Here is a 20,760-nt window from a genome sequence, read left to right as displayed (position 1 = left end):
GCAAGGCTTGCAACGCTTCCTTCAAACAGAACAGTACCCTGAAGGATCACGTACGAACGCACACGGGCGAACGGCCCTACACGTGTGACATATGCTCCAAGACGTTCAACAGAAATCACCACCTTGCTCAACACATGGTCACTCACAGAAATCATAGGCCGTTTCAGTGCAGAATATGTGACAAGAGGTTTAATAGAAAACAGCACCTTGAAGGCCACATACATATTCATTCAAGGACTTCTGATTTAGGGTCTGTGTAGCACGAGAGACGTGACCTTTGGAAGGTCACGGTCAAGGTGTGCGAAAGCACTGAACGTTGTGTCACTATGAGTGGCACGCTACTTCCGTGAGGAATTTGTGTCGATTTCAAGTGTTGAACACACTTTAACGTACTGCGTGCATAGCCCTTCTGTTTTTCGGTTCATTTTCTAAAAATATCGAAATATGGGGGGTGTTAAAAATCTGGCTTAATGTCGGGAGTTACGAAACGGGATGAAATCGGGGCGACGTTGCGCGAAAGAGCATGTCTTTTCTGGCGGAAGGCTCTTTTCATATTGCACGTGAACTCGGTGATGCCGAACGGCAGCGCTGAGTGTGAAGTATTATTGCATTCTCTAGAGCACTTTGCAATCTCCACTCTGTCGACTTTCGGGTCTCGGCATTTCCTGTGTGTTGCTGAAAGGATGCTGATGTAAATTGCTGGGGGGGTAAATGTTCGCCCCCCCCTCCCCCGTTTGTACTCCGCCAAGGTATGACTGGATTCGTATGGCTATCCCCCTTTTTTTTCCAAAGCAGACCCACTTCCGCAACCCAGTCTGTCCCTCTGTCCTAACCTGCAAACAGTAATTAAATCCTGTGCACAGATTGTTCTGGATGGTTTCTGCAGCCATTGCTTCCTTTTTTTTTTTTTTTCGATTCGTGGTCATGGTTGGTTCACGATAACGTAAGGCCATGAATTATCATTGCTGGTTCTCGTCCCTATAGAGAAATGTGAACGGAAGCAATACGTGGCTAAAACGTGGGAGTCGCCGTTGGCAGAAAAACTTGTGATGGACTGCGTTTGTCATGACACGACTTGATGTCAATAAAGTACATATAATTAGCTTACAGTGGTTTGGTTCATGTACATCCTTTCTTTGGAAGCCGTGGAGAGCATCATTTACCTAGGGACTGATTGATAAATTGCTCTCTGACGTGGCTCGTCGTCCGTCCGTCCGTCCGTCGCATTTCTAATTATGTTCCACCAAACGGTCCGTTTCGTCACTGTTTTTAACGTGTTCTCTTAAGTTTGTTCCCTGCATCTTCTCCGTGGAGAGGTTGCACATTTTCCCTTTTTACGTTTCTTTTAAATCTTTTCATCGTCTTCGGAACTGCGCTGCTCTGTTTCATTCTTCTCTGCCTGTTGTGTATGCGTATCCGTGGGTTTACACGTTTCGTGTAGATGCCTGATCGTCCTGCAATTGGCAGGCATTGCAGAGGCTGCGAAATGTTTGCTGCGTGAAAAGCTTCACTCTCATCCTTTCTCGTTCCACTGCATATAGTACAGCACAGTTTGGGGAAATGGTGATGGTTTTAGGACTTGTAAAGATGTACTTTCGTTGTTGGTGCCCTACGAAAAATGCGTAGAAAATGCAGAATGTGCAACAGAAGAGCGACTTTAGTGAACGGAATTTCTATGTTGAAAGCAAGAATCGCAAAAATCACACTTTGCAGGAAACAGAAAAATTTACTCAAAGATGAGTTCAAACTGAGCTGCCATCATCCGATGGCGCTAGTGCTGCTACATGTTCTTCAGAAGTTGAATTGGTGATGAAAACTTCATCTGTTACACTGATCTCAGATATCAGTGGAGTTCCTTGATTCCTTGGTTATCTGAAATGTGACAAACAATTTGTACAGCAGTGAACATTACTCTGTTACACACATTACAATTCACATTCAATGAACCTAGCTAACAAGGCATTGAACTTCATGTCCAGTTGCATTGTCTTTGGTTCCTGTGTACTGTCTTGTGTTTCAGAGCCAGGTGTACAATTGAAATTCGCCCATTGCAAGAGAAGTGTATCTAAAGTCTAATTATGACATTGTTATCAATGAAAGTAGGTATGCATATTTTATGGTAATATTTTTTGTAACATGCAAACTTTAAACATATCCTCATGTCCGACATGGTACATCTGTACTGGTGCTATATTACTGATGTTGCCATTTGTTTGCTGTTGACGGAGTACTGAAATCATATACTACAGAATTGTCTGTTGATAACAGGCTGAAATTGACAGTGTTCTTGAAAGGTTTCAAAACCTGTTGCTTTCCTGCACCATATATTACATCCGCACATGCGGACGTGAAATACGTGTATGGTTTACCTTGCGGATGTGTACCTTTAACATTTCCTTGGCTTCCGAATGATAAGTGTTACAATTTTGGTCCTATAGTTGTGTGTCCTCCAAGATGTTGTTCAATTGCATTGCAAGTAAATCTTGAAATGAGTACAATGTTTTGTTCATTGAAGGAAAATTGAGAAATTTTTATGTGTTTCTGCTTGACCGGTATTAAGAAGATAAATTCAAGTTCAGTGCAATCAGATTGTTGGGCTCATTCTGATTCGCAATTCTCAGCCTCGCTGAATAGCAGAGTATTGCATCAATGTACAAATGAAGGGACAGTGAGAAGTGCTTGTCATGTTGCTGCAACTAACCGTAGGTAACGTTTGCTCCGGCAATTGTCCTCTTATTTTCGCCCCAGGGACGGCCCCCACGCCGGACATGCCGCAGGGTCTACAGTGCACCAAGCTCTACCGGTGCAGCTACTGCCCGTACGTGTCGAAGAAGAGCAACAATACGAGGCAGCACGAAAGGATGCACACGGGAGAACGGCCTTTCAAGTGTGACGTCTGTGACGCGTGCTTTACGTGGAAGGGAAACCTGAAAGCTCACTTGCGGACGCACTCGGAAGAGCGTCCGTTCGAATGCCACATCTGTGGGAACACGTTTCGGCAGAAACACCACATGGATCAGCACATCGTCGTCCACGGTGAAGAGCGGCCGTTCGAGTGTGCCATCTGCCTGAAACGCTTCAAGAGAAAGCAGCACCTTCTCAGTCATGTCCTAATCCACGGGGAACCGCACGGTTGATTTAGTGCCAAGTGAGGGTGTACTACGCGGCTGTCTGTTGGAAGTGCGATGTATGCAGCGCGTAAAATATCGTATTTGCTCGCATAATTGAGTTTTTTTTTTTTTTTTTAAACCAAATCCCCAAAACATGGGGTGATAGAGAGGGGGCACTAATTAGCCAGTGACTGTCAGTGACGTGCGGTAGGGGCGCTGCTAAACTCGGGGGGGGGGGGGGGGGGGGGGGGGGTAAGCGAAATACGTGGGGATTGGGAAAAGTCCCAAATTTTGGGGCGTCCCAAGTTGGGGGTGGCATTAATTATGTAAGTAAATATGTCACCGTCAGGAACACTCAAATATGCAAGTCCGATTTGCTTTGTGTCATGATTTTGTGTCATCAATGTGCTGCCAGCCACAATTCAGTGCTCTGGATGCTAGTATCATAGGCAAACGCATGTGGTTGCCACAAAAGTATGTATGTATTGTTATTGTATTTATGGTTTCCATGAAGTCACACACACTGGAATGTAAAACAAATGAACTGCTTTGTGGGCAAATCCGCGTATAACCAGTCATCGTAACCAGAAAGCACCACATTACTTTCAATAAATACATTTAAATAAACCACGTTACAGTTAGCATAAAATTATGGGGATGAAAATAACTTGGTGAAGGGAAATCAGTTCCTACAACAAACCACACACATTTGTTTTCTCAGTAAGAATTTTAGTTATTGCTGGGGGCTGCAGGGAGTGTTGAGTTCTTGTCATCAAGCGTGGCGTTCTGAAATTAACCCTTCTGGGAGCAGAAACTGACTCTGAGCACTCTTAATTGAACTTAACCAAACTGAAGTAGACTACATTATTTGCATGCTGTATTCAATCTTCTCGAGACCGTTATGTATATAGCACAGCACAAAGTAATGCATTCTGGTGTACAATGTGGTTGAAGAAGATCTTCCAGTGCTTGAGATGTGTTGAGCCAGGCTGGCAATGTAGCATAGCCACGATGTTCCTAAAAGCTCCCCAATACCCAGAATTTAAATTTAGGGAAGTAGATTCTCCAAATATTCCCTAGAATATTCCCCCACAAGAATTTCTGGCTGCACCACCTAAGTATAACATTGTATGACAGACCCAATATTCCGTGAATATAGCCTGTGCCTACAGAGGGTTCATTACTCATTTCCCATAGTTTCAAATTTTTTCAGGTTCTCAGTAAGAGAGTACCGCTATGAGAGTACCATTGTGGAATATTTCGTTTGAGAATTGTTCATTGATACCCCTTGTGTTTGTCTGTGCCAAAGCTGATGTAAGTCAATTTATGTGCATCGATGTTACAGGTGGTCATGTGTTTCTTTTTCACTAATCTAATATGCCTATGAAGAGCAAGTGCACTATAATGTTTAGGAGGCCTCCCTCTGTATCTTTTGGTGCCACTGTCAACAGATGTTAGTTTTTCTTTAGTGAGTTAAAGTCAGCAATAAGACTTGCTGATTGTGTCTGCTTTTTGTATAGCCACTCGGAGCATGCATGTAGCAGTGTGGTTGATGTGTTTCCCTTTTGTTGGTGTTATCTTATGCTTTCTACACACACAAGTGTGTTTGATGTCCTTTCTCCTCTGATCTGCACTCACTCAAGTGACTCTGTGTGCCTTGTGTTTGTCATTATAAACTTGTCCTTGTTTGTGTGTTACGTACAAAGTTTCACAACGCAGAGTACCATTCATATTTACAAGATTGTGTAATATATGGGATGTGAGTGAGGTATATAAGTTATAAACGTTGGCATGTTAGAGTATCAGTAATAAATGCTTGCTGTGTAAATTCCTTGTTCTTCTTTATGTTGAAGGGGCTTTGGTGCATGAAAGAAAGCTTTAGAAGGGTTTTCACGTACAGTCTTGAAACAGAGCTTCACTATGTAACATGCTGAAGTCCAGCCATTGACCCCTGGCAGCGAAACTCTCTAATCATCATCATTAAAATTTTTTTTTTCAACCACTGACCAGAATGATACTGTTATTGGTCCTGATTTGTGGCAAGCACGGGGCGTACGCCCTTTTGCTGCAATTATCGCAACTGCGCAAGTGTCGCAAAAAAGGAATACGCCCCCTGTCTTCAACAAATCAGGGTAGAGAACAGTGTCATTCGGGATTATTGCTGGCTATAGGAGTGCGTTATGCGGTGAAGTACTGTTTTAAGAGCATAATAGTACATACAGGAAATTACAATGCAGAGATGCGGTATTGTTAATGTAAACTTCACGAGCACCTTTACTGATGAAGGCAAGTTCACATGAGGAAATTCTGCTCAAGAGCATTCTCATTATCAACTATTGTTGCACGTTGGTTATGTCTGCATTAAATGTTTTGGTTTCAGAAACTTAACACACATAGGAAATGATAGTTTACCATTTTACGTTGCATTTACGTTTACCATTTATACACACTCTAAAAACAGAACTCCACCACATAGCACGTTCTGTGCCAAAAATTGCTACGAATTATAGGGCTATCGCTTCTGATTTGAGGAGAGAGGGAGGCGTACGCCCTTATGTGTAAATTATATATCCAAATTGACCCAAAAAGGCGTACGCCCCCCCCCTCTCTTCGAGTCGGAACTGATAACCCTATCATGGCAATGGTTCGCGCAGAGCGTGCTATGTGGTAGAGTTCCGTTTTTGAGAGTGCATCCGCAACATGCAGACCAAAAAGCACCTTCCCAGGTATTTTAGACGAGGAACTAATTTCTTGCGTGAACTTCCTTGCAGATCTACCAGCTGATGCCCTTCTCGAAGGTCATTTACTGTTCAGCTGCGATGCCGAAGACGTGCCTTGGGACGACACGAGATGTAAGGAGGCAGTGAGCATCCGTTCTCATGCCCTGACCTTTTAGAAAGTAATTTTTATGGCATCATCATCCTGGAATAATGTTGTTACTCTTGACAGATGCTCCCAAGCGATACCAGTGCAACTACTGCACCTACCAGTCGATCAACAGGAGCGACGTCCGAAAGCACGAAATGACGCACACTGGGGAGAAACCATTCATGTGCTCTGTCTGCTCAAAGACATTTCGGCAGAGGCAACACCTGCATCGTCACATGATGGTCCATGTGGGATAGAGGCTGCAAGTGCACTTCTTTAAAAGGGTCGTGGGCACTGTAGCTGTGACGTCGCAGCAGGCGTCTTTGCCGTACTTCGAGAAAAGTCAACTCCCGCAGGCCAAATCCGCCCACGCGTATGAGGATGTCCGCGATTGGCTTAGGCGGGTGCTTCGAACTGTTGTTTTTATACTGATCGTGTTGCAAAGACACACATATCGCACACGACGTACCGTAATTTTGCACGTATTAGCCGCAACTTATGCGCGATTTGTTTTTCTCATGGGTGCTCTGCGGCTTATTTGATGACTGTTTTTCCCTGTTATTTTCCCTATGTGCCGGTTTTAGCAAAAGGGCTGACAAGGGCTGTCTCTGTAACAGCACCGCCCTGCCACTACACAAACAATGCGTAACGGGGGCACGTCCACATTGGAGTAGAGTGACCTTCCTGGTGCCTTCCCCCAAGCAGCTTTAACGAAAGTGGTGACAGTGATTCATGTCTTCTGGAAGGCTACTGACCCGTCGATCCATGAAAAACACACGAGGGCACAATCCGATCTTGGTAGAACACTAGAACTGACCTCATTTGTTGTACACCATGCAAAACCCGGAGTATGGACCACAGGGTTTATGGCCCTCTCTATGATTCTCCTTTGTCACACAAATCAGTCGTGTCGTGTTGCCCGCGGCTTATCTGCCCCAAAATTTTCGAAACGTTTCTAAAAATGGGTCCTGCGGCCCATCTGCGGTGTGGCTAGTACGCGTGAAATTACGGTACTTTTAGAGCACATTTACATGCTTTTAAAGCAAACACACGAAATATTGGCGTAATCACCAAAAATGTTAATCGACTTTCCTGTCCGCTTGGTCTCCACCACCTTCTTGTGTGCCTCACTCTCAATGTGCAGACTACTTTCTTCTGGTGAAAATACAGCTCTGTGCCTGCAGCTTTTGAGTTGTCTCGGAGTATAGTGGGGCGGCCGTTGGAGAGGTCACATGCACTGAAGAACCAATAGGGATGGCTGATGCTCTCGCATCTGTGACATCATAGCTTGGCACCAAAGCTTGCTTAAAGGAGCGTGGTACACATTTGAAACATGTATATTTTACTAGTTAAAAATGATAAAACACTCAGTGCATGAAAAGATGCGGATGGAACACAGAAAAAGTCGACGTGTTCTCAACTTTTTTTATGTTCCGTCCTCGTCTTTAGTCGTTCTATCGTTTTTAACTAAGAATCACCAACCAGCCCAAGTTTTAACTCTTTTTCATATCTTACTGCGTGATGTACAGAGTGTTTTTTTAGCCTTTACAGAATTTCTGTTAAAAAGAACTACGAGAGCAGCATAGGTGTTGTTTTTGCAGTTGAGTTCTAGGCGAGGCGGACATCCTCTCGAAGAAAGTGTGCAACTACAAGATGACTAATTACCTGACATTCTCGCTAATTAACTTTTTAATTAGGGGATTTCGAGCAAAAGTGAGATAGCAGATTGAGAGACTGTCTTAGTTGCAAGCCATTTCTTCATTTAACGAATCCTGAAACATGCACGTGCGTTAAAATATACGTCGCCGAACTTTGATATTCAAATTAGCCGAAACCGTGGTGACTGGGAACACATGGGAGTACTGCGCTCATTTCATGTCAGATGGTCACGTGACTTGGAATGATGGAGATGATTGGAGTAGGTGCAGCTTAGCTGGCTAGATAAACTGCTCGGGCCAACCGCCAATTAGCCAACCGCTCGGTTCATTTGCGTACCGAAATTCAGGAATCAATATTTGACGGCATGCGCTCTTTTCTTGATTTTTAAAAGCTAGAATGGATTTCAACGAGGATTGTCTCCCGTTCTGTTATCTCACTTTTGCCCAAAGTTTCCTAATTAAAGAGTTAACGAACGGATTTCAGGTAATAAGTCATCTTGTAGTTGCATACTCTTTTCGCTGAGGGAGTCCGTCCTGGCCGTAGGACTCAACTCGTAAAACGGCATCTATGCTGCTGTCATAGCTTTTTTATAAAAGCTCTGTAAAGGCTAAAAAAAAAACATCCTGTACAGACGTACTACCTTCGGGAGCCATCACACAAAATAGGAAACGCAAATTTCCCGAGAAAATTAGTTCCGAGAGTGTGCGCACACCGATGGCGATCTACCCGAGCTACTCATTGTGTCCAGTGGTGACGCGCCAGCCGAGCACTTGTTATTGGTTGCCGAGAGTCGTCTGCTACCAGTCGTCTGCTGCGAGTGGTCGACCGCTCCGCTTCAGGTGACTGGTGGGCAACGCGATGTACAACCACGAAAAGAAAGAAGGCGCATGGTTCACTTTTGGGCAGAAGACAATAGCGTCTCTCAGACTGGCAACCAAGGCAAACGGCTTTTCTGATCTGCATTATTGAAAGTTTTCTTGCACACCACCTCCTGCTGCACTTGTACCTTTTGTGCAAATATGTGTCCCAGGTGTTGTATAGCAATTTCTTTTTGACATGTTCTTTTTCTTGTGTCCTTCAAGGGTTCTACTACACATACAAATTTTGTTTCCTCAATACTTTGCTGTGCTGTGCTACTACATGGATGAACGATCTCCAAGCCCCAGGACCAGAGCTGCCAATATTTCGAACAGAGGCCATTCTTCTGAACCTATAGCAAGGTGCCACGACCCCTTTAACAGAATGTGGAGCATAGCATCTATTCAGAGTTACTTGCACACACGAAACCAGCATGGCAAAGAAAAAGAAACCCATTCCTACTCTTTTTTAAGGTTTTCATGTGCACCCATTACATATTCTTGAGCTATTTAGGATATACTTGTGATTATTCTTTGTCTCAAAATAAAACAGCTACAACAACAAACACCTAAGGCACCACCTGCGACAGTACGAAGACTGACAAAGAAAAAATTCCGTTATGGATTTACGTATGTTTAAAAGGTTAAACTATTTCCAAATTTGAAACTTAGTCCCCGTCGAGGTGGCTCACTTTGGAAAACACTCACCTAGCCCAGTGTTGTTTCCACTGTCCAAAGCATTTTTGAAAGTTTTATTTGTAAATAGCAATAGGAGCCATTTTGTCACATTCGTTTGAGCCTCCCAAAAATCCTGAAATTTGTGTTACTGGGGTGATGCAGTGATATTTCTCCTGTTTTCCAAAAATGGTTACATGGAAAGCTGTTCGAAGATGTTGAAGAGATCCAAACAAATGTGTCGAGACAGCTCTTTGCTGTTGCCAAAGAAGACTTCAAAAAATGAACAGAGCACTGGACTAAGTGTGTAGTTTCAGAAGTGGACTACCTCGATGGGGCCTTAAGGTTCAAATTTGTAACTATTTTGCTTTTTAAATATAAATGCGTACTAGTTACTTTATGATCAGTCCCCGTATTATCACCATTTATGGTCTCTGGAACAAGAGCTATATTGAGAACTTGGGTGCTTTGTTTAGTATGCAAAGATCTTGGCTATCTATGAGCCCTAAGATCACTTCAATGGGAAGCATGCTCATAAGTACTCACACCTTATGAATATTGTTCACATGCTCACGACCATTTTTCGATCCTTCAGTGTGAGATAAACTGCATGTTTTTAGCTTCATTTCTGCAGTTTTTGAAAGAGAGAGAGAGAGAAAAGAATGGGGCTGGGAAGATCAACCAAGTGGGGCACTGTATACAGTGTTGCTACTTACTTTAGTGGCTACCATGCTGGTTCAGCTGTTAATAGTCACTTTAACTAGTCTGCTAGTAAACTTGTCTTTAAGCTAAGCGGCATATTGAAAACAATACATGAACACTTTCAGCCATGTTTTCCAAGCCGTGGGGCAATAAATGCAAAATATGTAGTGGTGCAATATACTTTAAATAAAATCACGAAGGCGAGATTTGTACTTATCTGTTTGTTGCATCTGTACTTGTTCCTGTATAGCTCAAGGTATTAAACAACGAGAAACTGCAGCAAAAATCTCAGTGAATGCCATGTATAAAATATTTTGTCTGCATGACTCTCGGGTAGCTTTTCTACTTCTCGTTTACAGTGCCTTGAAATGTTGAAACATCCACTTCAGTGATAGCAGGAAGTAGAAAAATGTCCAAAATATTTTGTGTATGAATTCTGATGGCATTGTGTGCCAAAAAAGTCATTTCTGTGCAAGTACATATGTGTTGAGTGTCAATTTTAGTCATTTCTCACTGTTAAAGATAATGATGAGGCGGATGGAGCAGCCTCAGAGGGCGAAGTACCATACTCATTAATTAAAAATTAATTTACACATTTTTTTTTTAATTGCTGGAGAGGGATATAGTGAGACTAGGAGGGTGAGCCTCGTATAAGGCCAGGGTGCCATATTTTTGTCTTTTTGTTGTTTAAAAATTCTCGGAGTAGAAAGGAGTGCGATGAAAGTTGTCAGCCCCTGCCCTTCAGTAGCCTCCTCCACCGTGAATGTTACAATGCTAGGCCTTTATTGGACCGAGATGTTAATGAAAACTTTCTTACATCTGCAAAGAATATTTTGGGGAAAATGCAGCTTCTTGGCCCAATATCGGGCAAAGACTTTGTGCTGCTTTGCTTGTCTTGATATTGAGTAAAATGTGCTCCCAATGAAGTGCAGCGTTTTAAGTACTGCCTACCATGGGAAGCAGCAAGGTCTGCACAGCTTGTAAATGTCCATTGTTTATTTTAACGTACATTTTAAATGTTGAACATTACCTGACTGCGCTGATGAAAAACAGGCAGTAAAGCCGCCTTCCTTTTTCACACGAGCTTTCTTGTAGGAGGCTACATTTATGTTTCTTCAAACGTGAAGAAGTGTAGCCTCTAACATGAAAGCTTGTGTGTAACAAAGAAGGCCTCACTGCTTAGTTTTCATCAGCACGGTCAGCTTTTTGGATGTCGACTGCATCCTAGCTATCATCCCCTCTGCTGAATATTACCTGAGTGAACTATCTTAAAAATGATGGGTTGCTTAAATGTGTGGGAGACCTTTTTCTTCCTGCTGTGCCCGAAACAGATTTTCTTTCAGAACAACCTCGTAGAATATTAGGAAAGGGAATTCCAGCAAATGTAGGCTGCTGAAAGGGATTGTACAAGTTGAAGTGATATGCTTGATTTGTTGAAGAAAGTACACTGTATAGTTAGCTAATTTTACCTTCCTTGACATCTACAGTCTTGCATTCCTTTGAGATGAATAGGTCCTTGTATTTTTTTATTTTTTTGTTGTGTGTTGTTTGGTTTGTTTTTGTTGCACCTTTTATTGTTTTGTTTTGTGTTTTGTTTTGTTTGTTCTGTTATTTTGTTTGTTGTACTGTGTTTGACACAAAAATTGGTTCTACGTATTACTGAAGCTGTAAAATCGGGTAAAACTGGGTCATACTGAGTGAAACATCTCTCCTTGCATCTCATGTGAGCACACCAAGCGACTGTGCTTAGTGTTATGGTGTGTGCGTGTTTGGTCACATTGGTGTCCGAATTTGTACTTTCACAAGTTTGTTTTCGAGGCTTTTCAGACGTTACCCGGTGTAACGCTAAGGCAAATCGCGGGGCAGGAAAGTTTGAGGTGCGACGTGGCAAAAGTCGGTTTTACAGTGTTTTACCAGAAAATACGAGGCTCCAAATGTGCAGACTGTTTTGTGACTTGTATCGGTATCGGTATCGGTACCGGTACCGGTATCGTGACAGTATTGGTTGTCATTTCAGTTTCCGCTGTATTATTACAGAGTTACTGGAGGAGGTGGAGAAAGCAGGGGGAATGTACATATGTGGTTTCTGTCCCTACCAGTCAAGGCACAAGTTTGTCGTTAGAAAGCACCTGAGGAGGCACACCGGAGAAAGGCCGTTTGTCTGCGAAGTCTGCTCGGCTTCATTCACGTGGAAGGAAAACCTCAAAGCGCACATGAAGATTCACACTGACGAAAGGCCGTACGTGTGTCACGTGTGCTCCAAGATGTTCAAGCACCGCCACCACTTAGTACGCCATATGTCTACGCATTGACGACGTTTCGGTCGGTCTACGGATTGCAGTCATGGCCAGGGTCCAAACTGCACTGTGTATTTGATAGGTTCCAATAAAGAAGCTCGAAACTCTTGACATTTGTTGAGCTGTAGTACAGGTTGCAAATAACAAAAGTAAGACATCTCTCGTAGATATGAATGACATGCTATATGTTGTCGAAGAGTGGGGCCATAACGTTGCTGTTAATTTAGCTTTTTAGCTATCGCATGATTTGAAGTGTTGTTGCATTATGGAGGGCTTTGCAGACGGCCATGGTTTTTTATGGCATTTCCTAAATATAATGGTTTTTAATGACATTGTAACCTTTGCAATATGCCATAACTTGCTGGTAAATTCTGCTAACTCTGGTGGACTCTTGCCGACTGTGCTGGCTACTTTGCAGGTAAAAAAATAATTTTTATAATTTTTTATTTTATATAATAATTTTGAATAAATGAATTTTTTCATGGTGGGCTAAACTCGACCCATGCTTCCCAAACTTGTCGGAAAAATGTTCGTTGGCTAGGCATTTTCCGGACTTTAATTCGAGAAATTAAATTTCCCGTGGCGAAAAGTTCATAAAAGTGTCTCACACGATGGCAAAAACTCTCCGAAGGCGAATACCGTTGACCCCATAATTTTCCGACGTGTAGATTTTTAAATATATATTTTCGACACGTTACGTGAGACATCCTCTATAATGCTCGTTCATGTTCACTCACCTCCCGCTCTGCTCTCTGTTCGCTTACTCATGCTCACTCGCCTCCAGCTCAGCCCTCTGTTCGCTCACTCATGCTGACTCACCTCGTTCACTCACTCACCTCCTGCTCTGCTCACTTATGATCATTTATGCCCACACACCTGCCGCTCGACAGCTCCCCATTCGCTCACTCACCTCCCTTTCTGCTCTCCGCGCCCTCACTCATGCTGATTCATTCTCACTCACCTTCCTTTCTGCTCCCCCTTCGCTCACTAATGCTCTGTTTGCTCACTTGCCCACCCTCATTCACCGCTTAGCTCTCCGTTAGCTCACGCATGCGCAGACCCACTGGCGTAGCAAGAGAAATAGTCAGTTCCTTCGCGTCGCAAACGCGGAATACTACTACTACTACTATACTAATAAAAACCTGCGATCGCTTACCCATGTACCAGATACTATAGTTTGTGACCACTCTCTCTGAATAACTTCACCCGTTTCGTTTTTACAGCGTCAGCTGCAGGCTCTCACGAAATCGCGTGGTCGGCGTCCGCAGAAAACGCGCGTCACGTGACCCCCGCTGAGTGTAATCCAACCAGCAATACAAAGCGTGTTCGTAAGATAAAAAAATTGAGAAAAGAATAGATTCATTCATCACACCCAATGTGTGGAAACATGAGTTGAAGGACCAGAAAGAGCGGAGAGATCGGATTGGTGGCGAGACAGCATAAGGAGTGACATTACGAAGGCACGACCGCATTGGCCGATAGACATCGTACACTCTAAAAACAGAGCTTCACCGCATAGCACGCTATGCGCCAACCATTGCCACGAATGATAGGGTTATCGCTTCTAATTCGAGGAGAGAGAGGGGCGTGCGTCTTTTTGTGGCAATTTGGGTATATGGTAAGTGCCACAAAAAGGCATACGCCTCACTGGCACCCATCAGTCCCACTGGCGTGCATCCACCAATCAGCCACACTGGCTGACTGGCATGCATCCACCCTTCAGCTATATACCGGCACCCCTGAGTCCCACTGGCTCCTCGAATCAAAAGCGATAACCCTATCGTTCGCGGCAATGATTGGCGCACTACGTGCTATGCCGGTGAAGCTCTGTTTCTAGAGCTAGTGTATGATGTCTTACGGAGTGATTTGTCTCAAATGGATAGTACTAATCAGGATCGGATCTAGAGGGCGATGTCCTGACCTCCTGGGGGACGTTCAGGATGTCCTGACCCCCCACCTCAATTTTGTCAAGATATAGTGTTTAATTGATCCAGATCGTACACTCTAAAAACAGAACTTCACTGCATAGCACGCTGTGCGCCAACCATTGCCACGAACGATAGGGCTATCGCTTCTGATTCGAGGAGAGAGAGAGAAGGGCATGCGTCTTTTTGTGGCAATTTGGGTATATGGTAATTGTAATAAAAAGGCGTACGCCTCCCTCTCTCCTCGAATCAAAAGCGATAACCCTTTCGTTCGCGGCAATGATTGGCGCACTACGTGCTATGCCGGTGAAGCACTGTTTCTAGAGTGTATTACGGAGTGATCTGTCTCAAATGGATAGTACTAATCAGGATCGGATCTAGTGGGCGATGTCCTGACCTCCTGGGTGACGTTCAGGATGTCCTGACCCCCACCTCAATTTTTGTCAACATATAGTGTTAATTGATCCAGATCGTACACTCTAAAAACGGAACTTCACCGCATAGCGCGCTGTGCGCCAACTTCTTCAAAACCGCATAATTCGTACTATATTGAATGCACATCCTACACTCTTAAAACTGAACTTCACCGCATAGCACGCTCCTAGCCAACCATCATCTGGAATGATATCGTTATCTGCCCCGATTTGTTGAAAACGGGAGGCGTACGCCTTTTCTGTGACAATTATGAACAGCACAAGTGTCACAAAAAAGGCGTACGCCTCCCGTTTTCAACAAATCGGGACAGATAACGATATCATTCGAGATTATGGTTGGCAGGAGCGTGCTATGCGGTGAAGTTCATTTTTAAGAGTGTAGGCAATCATGTCTACCTTTGTGTAAGTCACTGCGCATTCTGCCATTCAACACATTGTGTTTTAAGAGGACTGCACTGATGACAAGGAAATGTATTATTACTGAAGGGCTAGTTCCAGGTCTCTGTAGCTCGCACAAGCCGCTCCGTGTTAGGGCGTCATCTCTTAGTCAATCTTAGTCTTAGGGCATCAATCGAATGAGCATGGGATGCGAACTTTACAATACCAAGGCGTAATTAAATGAAATTCCTTACCACTGTCTGTAATTTCATCTAGGAACTTTAAATTTACTTTACATAGGCACTTACTTCACAGTATTACCCAGTGTATTAACCGACTGTGTTAATATCCCTTCTGTTTAGGATTTTTGTGACTTGCATATTTTCAGTTTAGCAGTTTTGTGGTTCAGTGTATACTGCTGTCATATATTTATGTCGGACATGTTTCTACGGTTCGCACTATAGCTCCGGCTATGATCCGGATGGTCTTTCAGCCTCTAAATGTATCACTTTTATGTTGTCACTGAAATAAAAAAAACAGCAATTGAATGAAACGGCAGTCACTGGTACGATGAAACGGGCCTAGCTGAAACGTTCAGTTTTCAACGAAACTGGGGATGAACTCACAGAGCGAATTTAAAGCGGACCTGAAAATGTGTGTGGCTGTAACGAGAAAGTGACACCAGTCACGTTGTCTTGAGAACAAGGATTGCGCAACACCGTCGCGTTCAGTATCTTTGTTTGTTCAGCATGTTTGTTCAGTATCTTTGCCGACCCTTGGAAGCTGAGCTGGCCCGGACTGTTATTGCGCTGCTGATAAAAAAAGGCACCCGTCAGAAGCAGTTTGCGCGGACAAACAAATAAACAAACCTCCCTACTTGTGTCTCCCTCTCCGTTTCATTTCGCCGCCTGTCGCACGATAAACATGGGTTCACCGTGTGATAATGCTGAAAACACAGGACTGGACGCATGAAGCGTACAACAGCGACATACTGCGAGCTTCGGCAAGAGCGCAGATCTAGGGGTGCAGTCCGGACGTGCTGAACACCCCTTAAAGGAGTACAGAGGGCCATAAAAAAAAAATCAGATTAAGACGTCTGATGAAAGTGTGTGTGTCATTTTACCGAATAGCGCGAAAGGTGTTGATGTGTGCAATTTGTTTCCCAGAAAAAAACTCGCATAAACATCGGTCTGCGCCTTCACTCGCTCGCCCTCGCCACTCCGGGTATAACGAGGATGAGAAGGTCACGTCACCGATGACGTTATAAGGAGAATTCGTTCTGGTTCGCCGGTCAGTGGGGTCAGCGCCTTATCCCTTTGCCGCTGTAAACTACTGTAAACCAGTTTCGCCAGTTCTCCCGGAGAATTGGGGGTAGAAGGAGCGGCCGAATCATTACCAAGCCAGGAGAAAGGCATCTTCAGAACCCCGAACGGCCGAGTAGCAGACGACAGCAGAGTAGCAGACAACATTTCTCTAGACCAATCAGCGAGCGTTCTCCTTATAGCGTCAGCCCGAGGTTCCAAGCAGATCACAGGCTGGTACTGCTCTTCACCACCGTTGCGCACGGTCGCTTTTTGCGGTGTGCTTTAAATTCGCAACTTCTGCGATCATTATGACTCTGTGGTGTGAATTACTTCGCATAGTGCATCATTTTATAGGAAGAAAACAGGGTGTTAAAAATGACTTCTGTGCTACTTTAAGTTTGTGTTGTCACCAAGTGCTTCAACTGATATTAGCGCACTACGGCCCGGTTTCACCAACGCTGGCTAACATTAAACCGAGATCGGTGGTTGCTAAAACTTCCAAGGGGACACTCAACTTTTCGTTTTCTTTTTCTTTCTTCTTTCTTTTTTTTTTTTTTTTTTTTTTACGAACGTTAGCTGGTGACGTGATGAATGCTTCAGTGACAATAGCATGCTGTCCTGGACCGTACATTTCTTTGTAATTTATTGTCCCGTTTGTAATTGACGGAACTATTTTTCTTTCTTTTCGGTGTCACTCCTACTTAGGTCTGACTAGGACAGCAGTATACCTAAATAAATTAAAAAAAAAACAACTTGTTGACCAGAAAGAGACCGGAGTGTCGTGTCCCATAACTACGCAGTGTTATCTATCTACTCTGGCATTGAAGAGCGCAGCGTCTCGCGGGGTGTAAAATCTAATCCTTTCGCTGCTTTTATCATACCAGGACGTTTTACACAAACTACTCCTATTCGAAAGACGAGACGCAGGAAACTTCGCTAATCATGCGTGGTTCTTGACCCTGCGAGAGCCAAGTCGCTCTTCATTTTCGTTATTTTTCTCCTTCACTGGCTAGCGATAAACCAGCGTTATCGCTGTAATCGTTCTGCTTTGAATACGGTACGTTATCACCCGCTTGACGTGGCAGCATTCCTGCGTTACCGATACTGGGGCACATACGTAGTCTGTCGCGCTCTCCTTTAAGATTAGGTTAAAGAGTTGGAAAGGTGCGTCGACGTCTGACTTGGACAGGTGCTTTACCGTTCTTCTAGCAACGACAGGCTACAAAACAAACATGCGCTTCCCGACTCGCAGCATGCAGGATTGCCTCCGTGGACGTCGGAAATTACGGACGCGGTCAGCAAACTGGAACCGATGATGATAATGACGGAAAGAAGGGGGAAGGAAACGATGGGATCGCAAAAGTTTCCAGAAGGTAAATGCCGAAAGTTCGACAATCCTCCGGCGACTACGTCGCCAGTTATAATTTTTTATCACCGTAGGTGAAACACCCTGTATATACAGGGTGTTTCAGTTAAATCCCCGGGCTAAATAATTCGCGAACGGGTGCACCAATCCACCAGCTTTCTTTTTTACAAGTATCTGTCCGATACCACGTACAAGCTGCATACCGTGTGAATGAGTGGGAGGCGCTCATTATTAAAATAAAAATGCAAATGAGTTTAGTAAAAAAGCGTAACTTCTAAAGCAGGGCGCTGTCGGCATTAAAATGGGTACTACACCTTTTGGGACCTTCAGTGGACACCTTTTAGAGAAAAATCTGCCACCGAAGCGGGTCATTTGTTGCAGTAATTAATTGGTTTCGGTTTACGTTTTTTTTTTTTTTTTTTTTTTTGCGGCTGGTCGCGGCGAAGCGCAAAAGGGCGTATTTCATTGGTGTAATTCATTGGTGTAAGGACGTAATTCATTGATGGATAAGGGAGTGAAAGAGCGTCCTTTTGCGCTTCGCAGCCATAAGCCGCGACAAAAATACGTAAACCGAAACTAATTAATTACTGCAACAAATGACCCGCTTCGGTGGCAGATTTTTCTCTAAAAGGTGTCCACTGAAGGTCCCAAAAGGGGTAGTACCCATTTTAATACCGACAGCGCCCTGCTTTAGAAGTTACGCTTTTTTACTTAACTCATTTGCATTTTTATCTTAATAATGAGCGCCTCCCACTAATCCACACGGTGTGCAGCTTGTAGGTGGTATCGGACAGATACTTGTAAAAAAGAAAGCTCGTGGATTGTTGCACCCGTTCGCGAATTATTTAGCCCGGGGATTTAGCTGAAACACCCGGTATAGTCAGAGGACGAGTTTCCAACTGATCTACAGACACTACAGGCGTACGCCTTTTTTGTGACAATTATGAACAGCATAAGTGTCACAAAAAAGGCGTACGCCCCCCGTTTTCAACAAATCAGGGCAGATAACGATATCATTCGAGATGATGGTTGGCTAGGAGCGTGCTATGCGGTGGAGTTCATTTTTAAGAGTGTATAGTCAGAGGACGAGTTTCCAACTGATCTACAGACACTGAAAGTGTGGTTCTGAAAGGTTGGTGGTTCGGGCGAATCAAGGAAGATGTGCTCTAGGTCTTCCACGTCACCGCAGTGACGACACCTTGGAGAGTCAAGCATGTTGAGTGAATCAGGTTCCCCGCATATATTCCTAACTAATTTTTTTATCACTTCATTTGTTTGATTGGTTTAGGTTTGCATAAGGTAAGATTAACTGCAGGAAGTGGTGATCATGAAGGTGGGCTGTTCCAATCAACTGTTCGACCCGTTCCAAATCCACACGTCCACGATAGGTACGCGCGCGCTTCTCCTGCCGTTTCATTGGATGCCGCAAATCTTTGCCCCCTGGGGATCCTATTCGTTGATGCCAAAGATGGCTCTAATGTCATTGCGTTGTTCTTGTAAATGTTAGCGTTCTGTGAACTAACTTTGTTTGAATTTTCCTAATTGAAACACGAACTTTCATTCGAGGGCAAGTTATTTGTGCATTTTAGTGCCCCTTTAACACTTGCCTCGATCACTTGTCCAATTGGTTAGCAGAAATAAATTGCTCCTAAACGTTGAGAAGACCACGTACATAATCTTTAGAACAAAAAACAGCTCATTGATCCCACATTTCCCTTAACAATGAACTCTGCTGTGATTGAAAACGTAAACGAGACAAAATTCCTTAACGTACGAGTATGCTTTCAGGAAAATTTGTCCAGGGGCCCTACACAGTTAAAACAGAACTCCACCACATAGCACGCTCCTAGCCAACCATGATTCCGAATAATATCATTCTGTGCCATGATTTGCTCAAAACAAGGGAGGCGTCCCATTTTCAACAAATCAATGCACAGAATGATATCATTCGGAATGATGGTTGGCTATGAGCGTGCTATGTGGCGAAGTTCTGTTTTAACAGTGTATTCTCGTCAAAGTAATCGACCTCGATTACTTTGTGTCTCGCTTGTCATTGGTCGTTACGTGAAGGAGGCGTGAAGAACAGAGATGAATGGCACGCGCCCCCAACCAATAGTCGCGCACTTGATCCTGCGTTCTTCGTCCTTTATCTACTAAACGAGTGGCGGTAAATTCAAAAAGGCGGGCGGGAAATTCAAAAAGATGGGCACGTGACACATTGCGCGTCACGTATACCACGCCCTTCACGTATCGCGCGAAGGGCGCCGTGTACGTGTTTTATCACGTGCCATACTCGACGAGTGCCCCGCCCCTCGTTAGCTCGTAACGCGTGCAAACGATTAAGCCCCCAGGGTAGATAACGATATCATTCAAGGTGATGGTAGGCTAGGACCGTGCTATACGGTGAAGTTCATTTTTAAGCTTGCAGGTTAACTACGAATTGCTGTGCTTAAAAAAGCAGATAGTCCGGTGTATGGCAAGCAAGCCTACAGATGGACTCGCCTTGCATCTCCTTCAGGACATGTCTATTTTGTCTGCTGTAAGCATGCACATGCTTACAGTAGACAAAATATTCATTTTGAAATTAAGCATTTTACACATATCAGAGCTATACACTCTTAGAAATGTACTTCACCGCATAGCACGCTCCTAGCCAACCATCATCCCGAATGATATCGTTATCTACTCTGATTTGTTGAAAACGGGAGGCGCAGGCCTTTTTTGTGACAATTATGAACCCACAAATGAGACAAAAGAGGCGTACACCTCCCGTTTTCAACAAATAACGACATCATATAACGATAACGATATCATTGAAGAAGATGGTCAGCTAGGAGCGTGCTATGCGGTGAAGTTCACTTTTAAGAGTGTACATGACATTCCCGGGTAAACATAAACAAGCCCCGCCACAACTTCCGGTGCCACGAAGACATCCGGTCCTTCCGCGACTAAGGAGGCTCGGAACCAGCCGCCACGCAGGATTATATCTTTCGCTTTCCTGATTTATTGAAAACGGGAGGCGTACGCCTTTTTGTGGCAGTTTGAATTGCCCCAAAAAGGCGTACACGCCCCCCACCCCTCTCTCTCTCCTCAAATACGTTGACGTTTCTACACTCTTAAAAATGAACTTCACCGCATAGCACTCTCCTAGCCAACCATCGTCTCGAATGATATCGTTATCTGCT

The 20,760-nt window shown here is 44.0% G+C and overlaps 2 long non-coding RNA genes across 2 annotated transcripts in view; one reads left to right on the top strand and one right to left on the bottom strand.

Annotated features, from left to right (window-relative positions):
• Positions 1 to 1,712: 1,712 nt before the first annotated feature.
• LOC135368246 (uncharacterized) overlaps positions 1,713 to 20,760 on the bottom strand; it is a 31,931-nt gene continuing 12,883 nt past the window's right edge. The window contains exon 2 of the long non-coding RNA XR_010414729.1: positions 1,713 to 1,872. This is a non-coding gene — a long non-coding RNA (uncharacterized LOC135368246). The remainder of the gene's footprint in view (positions 1,873 to 20,760) is intronic.
• On the top strand, positions 3,366 to 7,161 carry LOC135368238 (uncharacterized). The gene is made up of 2 exons (XR_010414725.1): positions 3,366 to 5,962; positions 6,060 to 7,161. It is a non-coding gene; the product is annotated as an uncharacterized LOC135368238 (long non-coding RNA).

The sequence above is a fragment of the Ornithodoros turicata genome, chromosome 9, assembly GCF_037126465.1.
Source record: "Ornithodoros turicata isolate Travis chromosome 9, ASM3712646v1, whole genome shotgun sequence".
NCBI lineage: Eukaryota > Metazoa > Arthropoda > Arachnida > Ixodida > Argasidae > Ornithodoros > Ornithodoros turicata.
Note: the sequence above shows the minus strand (reverse complement) of the source record. Positions and strands in the feature narration are given on the sequence as shown.